The sequence below is a fragment of the Sinocyclocheilus anshuiensis genome, unplaced genomic scaffold (genome assembly GCF_001515605.1).
Source record: "Sinocyclocheilus anshuiensis isolate Anshui unplaced genomic scaffold, SAMN03320099.WGS_v1.1 scaffold741, whole genome shotgun sequence".
Taxonomy (NCBI): domain Eukaryota; kingdom Metazoa; phylum Chordata; class Actinopteri; order Cypriniformes; family Cyprinidae; genus Sinocyclocheilus; species Sinocyclocheilus anshuiensis.
In genome coordinates, this window is record NW_015539867.1 from 296964 (window position 1) to 306311 (window position 9348).

At 35.6% G+C, this 9348-nt stretch overlaps 1 protein-coding gene across 4 annotated transcripts in view; it reads left to right on the forward strand.

The window, feature by feature from the left end:
• Positions 1-3758: 3758 nt before the first annotated feature.
• The window catches only part of LOC107685000 (high affinity cationic amino acid transporter 1-like), a 20252-nt gene continuing 14662 nt past the window's right edge, over positions 3759-9348 (forward strand). For all 4 annotated transcript variants that reach the window (XM_016481410.1, XM_016481411.1, XM_016481408.1 and 1 more), the window contains exon 1: positions 3759-3934. The gene's annotated coding sequence lies outside the window, so the exon portion shown is untranslated. The remainder of the gene's footprint in view (positions 3935-9348) is intronic.

Genomic DNA, 9348 nt, shown 5'->3' on the forward strand with positions numbered 1-9348 from the left:
TAATATCTCACAATGTCACTTTCTTATTTTTATTTTTTTCTCACAAGTACATTAATTTTTTACTCTTATAGTGGAAACAGGCTTCCATTTTAATTACACTAGTCAGTCCATATGAATGTAAAGATTTAAGCATACCATTGTTTTTACATGCAGTTAAGAGTTTGCATATAAAACACTTCATAGTTATGTCAACAGTTTCCTCAGGTGGCTATTTAGCTGTGCTTTAGCCTGAGGTACAAAGTGATATATACTCAGATGGATTCTATAGAAACATTTATTTAAACCCAAGCCAGAGAGCACAGCAGCATGTCAGTTTTTGGTTTTTATTAATATGCAACTGTTTTCTCCCCTAGCGGTTTTTCATTAGTTTTAGGGCCAGTCACTGAAGGTATGGAGGCTCCTATTGTTTCTGGCTAGGAGTCTAGCCTATAAAACCTTTGGAGGGAAATGTGGAACATTAAGAAGTGAGAGTCTAAACTTGTCTGGTCTGGTCTTGATTTCAAACCCGTTAGTGCCACCCTCTGCTCTTGAACCATGTGGTCTAGAAGCATTTTTTTTTTTTTGAATCTTGGTTCATTTTAAATCACATGCATATGGATGCCAATTTCTGCCACATAAGATAAAAACAGTCTTTATGATAAGTTAAAATTATGAGATACTAAAGGTGTGGTTACATAAATGCGGTTGACATTAAATGATGAAAAAATATGAAAAGACGTGTCGGAATTATGACTGGTCTCATAATTTTGTCGTCATACTGACTTTTCAAAATTGTGACTTTTATCTCATAATTATGACTCCTAATTAGACACTATCTCATGTTTTACTTTGGCATAATTGATTTACCAAAGCAAAATTGTTTTCTTAAGTGGAAATACATGCATACCTTATTGTGCCGGAGTAGATTTTCTGAAATTTCTAATTTTGATGAAATTCCAAACCATCCTTGAGTGTTTATGGAATCTTTACCTAATTTAGCCTAGATTATATTTATCATATTGCATGTCCGCCATTTCCCCAACAAATAATAGCCTATCAATTTTTACACCCAGGTGGTATTTGCTTTTAATATGTGACCCTGGACCACAAAACCAGTCTTAAGTCGCTGGGGTATATTTGTAGCAATAGCCAAAAAAACATTGTATGGGTCAAAATTATCGATTTTTCTTTTAAGCCACAAATCATTAGGATATTAAGTAAAGATCATGTTCCATGAAGATATTTTGTAAATTTCCTACCGTAAATATATCACAACTTAATTTTTGATTAGTAATATGCATTGCTAAGAACTTCATTTGGACAACTTAAGGCGATTTTCTCAGTATTTAGATTTTTTTGCACCCTCTGATTCCAGATATTTAAATAGTTGTATCTCGGCCAAGTATTGTCCGATCCTAACATACCATACATCAATGGAAAGCTTATTTATCAGCTTTCAGATGATGTATAAATCTCAATTTAAAAATTGACCCTTATGACTGGTTTTGTGGTCCAGGGTCACATATATTTCTGGGTTATTCCGAGTATTTGGTGCCATTTGAGTCCCCATGATATAATGTGGTATATTTTCTGTAAAAATTAGCTAATACTTGTTTCTAAATGCTCATCTTACAAAGTTACTACTCCTCTACCATAGAACACAATAAATGTGTACCCAAAATTAATTAATAAAAAAAGTATTGCACCTATTTTAGTGCAAGAAGGCTAAACTGTCATGTCCCCAAGTAAGCTTTCATAACTTCAGCCACAAATATAAGTAATAAAAATCAAATTCCAAATTGTTCAATATTGTTGAATATTCTTATTTATAATACTCCTCAACAAAATATATTTTTTGTTATTTATACATTTTTAATGCTTAAAGTCTTTAAAACATGTTGTGTCCCTGAATTGAACGTCCCCCCTGTTACTCTGATGAAAAGTCCATCTGAACACAGCCCTTGAATGTTTAATAACATGACTCTCAGGAAGTATAACACTTTTTGGTGGCAAACTATATACAAGAAGCAGAGTAAGTAACACTCTTTAATTCACCCTTTTTTTTAGTGTTTTAGAATGATTCACTGATGTGGTAAAGCATAACATGTCCACTCTGTTATGCTTATTTCTAGTGGAAACTGCTCATTTTTTTTGTAATTTTGAAAATATAGTTAATAAACAGGTTAAAAATCTTCCTCAGTGATCACTACGCACTAGCTTGTTGTTCATCAAATGAGTGGCAATGGCTGACTTTAGCATAAAATATCCCTCCTGTTACTGTCCACCCTGTTACTGTTTTGCATTATAACGGTGGACATATTGTAACATTTGATGTAAAAATGACATAAGTGTTTAATGCATGTATTGGTACTTATAGTTAATTTATTATACATTTAAAAGAAATAGTTGCTTAAACTTTTTAACATGTATACTTTATGCAAGTATTTGTCAGGAAATGGCGCTGTTGTCTGCTGCAGAAAAGCAGTGACGCTACATGGCTTGTTGTGATGCAGACCCTGAAAGAAGGCAGATATACCTCAATGAAAAGGAGAGGTGGAGAGAGGACATAAAGAAAGGAAGAAGAAAAAAAGTGTTAGAACTCAGCTTTGTTGATTAGGTAGAAACTGTAATAAATTCTCTTGATTTTGCCATTACAATGTGTGTTTGTCTCTGTGGTGTGTGTGTTTACTGGTATTCCCTGCGTTTTGGGGTCCAAATGTCCCCTCAGGAACAGTAAACTTTGATCTTGTGGGGACATTTATTTGGTTCCCATGAGGAAAAAAGCTTATAATCTATGTCATACAGAATGAAGTGTTCTGAAAACCTAAAATAGTAGTTTTGTGTTTAGAAATTCTAAAATAACTAGTTTTGTGTGAGGGGTAGATTTAGGGTAAGGGGATAGAAAATACTGTTTGTACAGTAGAAAAACCATTACGCCTATGTCATGAACCCATAACGATAGGAATACTATGTTGACATATACTGTTGTTCAGTGGTGTAATGTCCACCCTGTTATGTCCTGTCTACCCTGTTTGCCCTCTGTCCACCCTGTTACCTCTGTGTTTTTTTTTATATTAATAAAATAAGTACTACAAATGTTATGTATATCTTTCTGGTTACTTGTAGGGAATTAAATGGTAAAATTAAATCATTTAGAATGGTGCCGAAATTCTATTGAAATGTCTTTTTATTCTAAAATGTGCTGAAATAAAACTGCCTTAAAATACAACCTTTTTCAAGAGTTACTGATTATGAACACTGTTGAAATACATTTGCAGTGTAAAGAGAGGGAAATTTTAGCTCTTGGAAAATGTAAATATTACAATAACTGCATTCAAAACACTTGAGATGTAATTGAGATGAGATTGTCCTGTAACAGGGTGGACATTTAGCCCTTGCACGTGTTAAAAAATATTAAAGAATAATATCCTGAGCTGGACCGATATATTTGTCTCATAGTTTAACATGTCCTTCTTCAGATTAAATGATTACATCATGGAAATGTAAACATTTTTTGATAGAAAGTTACCAAGCTGAAATGGCACCCAATAGCAAGAATGACCCTTCTCTGGATTGAATCATTTTTGGATCAAGGTTTTATTTTAGGCTACAACTTCCTCTTCCTTCCGTAAATTATTATGTTGATTGTATTTGATTTAAAAACTTTATTTTTGTTGCTTTGAAGATGTAAACCTAAATTTGACTCTTTGCATGCCAGTTTCTCTCAGCTAATAGTAAAAGTCGGGAGGAGCATGTACAAAACCATGATCCATGTAGCCTACCTTACACGTCGCAAATGACCCCACACACTCACACACCACCTGTCAGGAGACTCCGAGCCCACATAACCACAGACAGCCTGAGCTGGAGGACACACACAATCTGAGGGAAGTTTTCCTGCAACACAACAAGTATCAGTGGATCCGGTCTGCTCTGCTCTGAGACCAGCTGCAAGGTAAGACCAACATCTGTTACAGTCAACCCGGTTGCTTTCTCATCTACGGCGTTTTCCAAAACGTCCATCAGTTAATATAGGCTACTCTTACTTTAGTTATTGTTGCAAATCAATCAATGTGAAACTGGTGGTTAAGTTCACTGCAGCGCTCCGTTATTGGGGCAGGAAAACGTGGGACGAGACGCACGGGGTCTCCTGCCTTGTAATGTGGTCTATCCTGCAGGGGAAAAGAGGGGTAGCTGCGGACATTAAAATGTTTTGAGGTTTATGAAAACTGCCGCTGCTTAAGCCTGTGGTTTGGTGTGAGACGCTCGCCTGCAACTTCGTTGTTTAGTGAGCGTTCTGGTTTAGTCGCGTCGAGCGCGTGCAGTATGAATGTGGCGTTATGCGCGTTTAATGGTAATTTATTTTGACCATTATTATTTTGTCGTTGCGCATGTCGTCTGCTTTTTTCTACCAGTTTATTCATTTTTTTATTTACTTATTTAAAAAAAAAATCGTAGCAATATTCATCTGTACAGTAAAATACCAAAGAAACAAAATAAACTAGAAATTAATTTTAATGCGTTAGGTACGCACGTTCGTAAATGTAAATAATGAAACGGTACATTTGCAAATAAAAACAAAATAGACTTTAAATGTGATAAAGTAATAAAAAATTAACAGAATACATTAGAAAATATCATTGTTATGCTTAGCATTAGGCCACAGGTTAAATAATGCAATGATTTTAAATGGTCTGCAGATAAATATTTTTCTATTTATAAGTAAGCTGGAGTCTCTTCTTCTAGTAAGAGTAAACTGATCTAAAAGAGAGAGCCGTGTTATCTCATGCCTTAAGAGTTGCAATAGCTTGTCTAAATTCATTTATTACTAGTAGTATCAGAATGATTTTTTTTAAAACAGACAGTCACTAAGTTTCTAATGTTGTTCAGTTCGTAAAAATTAAGTCTGAGGGACATATACCTTTTTTACAGTGCTGAAAATAATATAATATTACAATATAATTTTAAATGATTACATACTTTATTATATTATAAATGTTAATAAAGTTTTTTTTTTTAATTGCAATCATGGAAAACCTTGTTCCATCAACACTAACTAACACATGTCATACCATGGTCCATGAGCTCTATTTATATGTAAACAATGCAAAGTCGCTGCCACTAGGAGAAGTTTTCTGTTGAATGGGGCCAGTAGGGTGTCTTTATTTACTACAGTTGAGTCACTGTATGTGAAATGTCCCTTCCTTAGACCAGATGCTTTATCTTTTAATGCTCCACACTGTTTCAGTAAATCCGCTGATAGCTGCTTGTAGGTCAGAGGAATTTTGTTTTATGATTTTTGTTTAACTGCAGAATGGCTGTAGAATGTTTCCATATTATATAGATGACAGTCAAGGGCATCATACAAAACAGCTCTGATCTTTGACCATTTACACTTTTATTTATTGTTTTTTTATGCTATAAATAGAGATACTACCCTAAAATATTTACACATGTGGGTGTGTGTCTGTCAATGAATCCCAAACTCAGTGTTGTTGACCCTTATAATATTATTACAGTCCTGGAAATACTTTTTTTTGTGATGGCGCAATGTGAAGTTGAACATAACACCTAGAATTCTACTTTTTTTTTTTTCCAAACCCAAATTAATCAGGGTGAAAAAAACAGTTTCAAAGCAGTTTAATTTTATTTCATGAGATTTACTGGATCATGATAAAAATAGTAGGAAATAGTAGGAAGTTCATCCTGCAGGTCTGTGTTGTGTAAACTGATTATTTTGCACGTTTCTCATAATTGGTCACATGCATATATCTACATCCCCATCACATAGCATGCTACCTGACACCCCACATATGAGACGTGCTAAAAACAAGCCTCAACACATCTCTGAGTGGTGGCCTAGTGGTTTAGAACCTGGGCTGCTGTCATAAAGGTTGCAGGTTGAGTCCCAGACGTAATTAAAAATGAATGTGAGTGATTAACTCGCCATCAGCCAATTAGAGTGTCTGTCAGCAAGCGTGTGTAACTTTAGATCCATTAGAGGCATTAAAATGCATAAGAAATGGTTATAAACTAACCATTAGATTGTCAACGTTTATGTCAATGTTGATGTTAGACTGATAAATCTGTGGAAAAGGCATTCATCTGAAATGGATTAAAATTCTCAGAGGCACCCCTTTGACGCAATTGCAGTGTCTAAATAGCAAGAAATTATATCGCAGTTTCAAGATCTGAACCACAAATACAATAAATAAAATTGCATTTACGCAAATGAATGTGTTTTGTATAAAGCATTGCAATAAGGTGTTCAGATGTTGTTATTGCTGAGGAGGGACCAGGAACAAATAACATTCATTATTTCTTAATTTATGTGAGCTTGTGCTGACAGACACTGGCACACATTCAAGCACTGTTCCTCTATATCAGTTTTAGTAACTTGGTTTTGGGTGTTGCGCAATAGCGGGCCTCTTATTTTTGAGACCCCAGGCAGTCAAAATTAGTATCACCATCCAATTTTTGATTAATTATCAGTAATGCATGCATTAATTTCCTTAAAATTTACAAGGTACAGTGATTTAGCTTTTTAATACATTTTTTTGAATAATTAACTTTGCCATTTATTTAATTTACTAAACGATTTCACTTACACATTTATTTATTCCATAAACCATTTTGATTTTGTCAATGTTAAATCTAGTCATTAACATTGCCAATTCATGGTGTTAGACTGAAAAGTGAACATAGCTGAATAAGAGAAAGTTTGACAACAAAAATGTCATATTGACTGGTTTTTGTGCAATGATTATTAGGTCAAAAGTGCAATTATTTTATTTTATTTTATTTGTGTGTCCGTCCTCTTCAACCTATGATTTAGAGTATCTTGCATGTCTCTTTAGTGGGAAGGTCAATGCAGTGTCACTGATTGAGAACTTGTTTGGCTCCCAATGACAGAAAGCTGAGACTCTGTCCACTTTGGCTACCCTCCTGTCTCATGTGTATCGTCCTTTTGAAATTATCATGCGTCTTTGTCTGGAGGAAGACACACTGATTGAATTGTTTTAAACCGTTGAGTGAAGCTTCTTCGTGTTGCCGGTGTAAACAACTAAGGCATAAGACGTTAAGATGTACTTCCTGGTCAGGTATAAACTGGGTCCTGCAAGCCTACGTGCGTCCATTTATAAAGCATGTTTTCTTATAATATTGAGTTACTCAAGTGAAAGAGTCTTGTGGTATCTTGACACGCTTGTGGATTTGTTCATAACTGAACTTGTTTTCGTTTTCTTAGAGAGGTCAGACAGAGGGAGTTTTGTCAGACCGTCGGCTGGTTGCAAGCATGTCCTAAATGAGTTTTTAGACATTCCTGCCAAAAACCAAAACTGAAGAATGTTTGTCATATACATTCCAACATAAAATCACAGTCACAAGTTTCTAGGCAAAGGGTAGTCGGATGGTGCCAGGTACATTGTGCCCACTCTAAACACGCTCATATGACTGGATAGACGTTGGCAAAAACACGTCAACAAAACATGAGTCTGTTTTCTTTCTGGATGGACACTGTGCCCTTGACCCTGTTTCCTTTCTCACTGTTTCTAGAAGGGGCTTGTGGTTGTTATGATACACTAAACGTTTGTGACGTCGGTACTCAAGCCCGTATTGATGCTAGCGTAAGATCTTGTAGATAATACAGTAATAAGATTTTCTGACTTTATTGAAGTACTGATGTGGTTTAAAGCAAATTAAAAAGGCACAAGCGTCCCAAGGCCAAAATTTCACAGCACTGCGCTGCACGTTGAATACCATAACAGAAAGTCGCCTACTTATTGGTGCCCTGGCAACACACCCCTGCTCAACCCACCTGCTTAATTTAGTCCGATAAATTGCATGTATGTGTCTATGATCACCTCACCGGTTCTGACTGAGCTGGAATGTCAATCGATGGCACTGTTAACCTTAGCCAACCCTGCTGTCAGATGAAGCTATCAGGATTTATTTAGATGTGATTTTCCATTCTGTTTCCTGCAGACTGAGTGCTGCAAACACACATGACTGTCATGTGGATGATGCAGTTCAAGAAGAATGTTAATGGAGATCTTGGTTGTGTTTTATTTAAATTTGAATTTTGTCTCAGATGTTTCTCTTGAAATCCATGGGAGAAATAAAAGCTTTTGAACAAAAAGATTTGTTTCCTTGGTTTATTAAAGGGTTAGTTCACTCAAAAATGAAATTCTGTCATTAATTACTCACCCTCATGTCGTTCCAAACCCATAAGACCTTCGTTCATCTTCGGAACACAAATTAAGATATTTTTGATTAAATCTGAGAGCCATTTTGTTACCGTCTTCCGCCATTTTGGAGAGTACCCCAAAACTTAATCGGCGTTGTTTACATTCAGCATGTGCGCGCTTTCTACTGAATGTAAACAATGCTGATTACATTGATTACGTTCTGGGGTACTCTCCAAAATGGCGGAAGACGGTAACTCGAGGAAAAGAATTGTTAAATAAATTATGTTATTATTGTTTTCTTTGCACACAAAAAGTATTCTCTTAGCTTCATAAAATTACAGTTGAACCCCTGATGTCACATGGACTATTTTACCGATGTCCTTGCTGTATACGTTTCTGTGCGTTGATCGTGATAGTATCCTTGCTGTCTATGGATGGATCAGAGAGCTCTCAGATTTCATCAGAAATATCTTAATTTGTGTTTCGAAGATAAACGAAGGTCTTACGGGTTTTGAACAACATGAGGGTGAGTAATCAATGACAGAATTTAAATTTTTTGGTTGAACTAACCCTTTAACTATCAACATGATCCACTGACAACCACATTATGTCAAAATTTGCATTGTGATTATATTTACAGTAGACTTTGAGAGACATTTTTTAACAGATTGAAGTATCAGAATACTTTTCGGTGGCGCTGTATTTGAGAATAATAACAGAATTTTCATTTTTGGGTGAACTAACCCTTTAATTCGCTTCCCTTATTTTAGTTAAATGCAGTTTTCTCCATGTGCTCTCTCTCTCAAAAAAATTGAGGTAGCCTATTAGAGATCTTATTATGAGATGTTTGTGAGTAAAACACCTCAGTTTCATGATGTAATGGAGTATCTGTAACATAAATTGTTTACAGTTGTGGTGTTGGTCTTTATGTGAGACATCTTGAAATCGTATAAATCTCTTCCAAAATACCTTCATAGCATTTGTGGTCTTTCAGCATTCCTACAGCATGGCATAGACATAGAGGCAGACCTTTCAACATGTCTGATGTCACACCAGTAGAGCAGTTTAGACCAGCTCACTCAGGGAATGCTGGGTATCTGAATGAGGTCCAACTGGACAGCAGACCCTCAGGAACGGCTTGTGCTCGGATTACACTGATTCACCTCAGGACAGAAACTAGGAA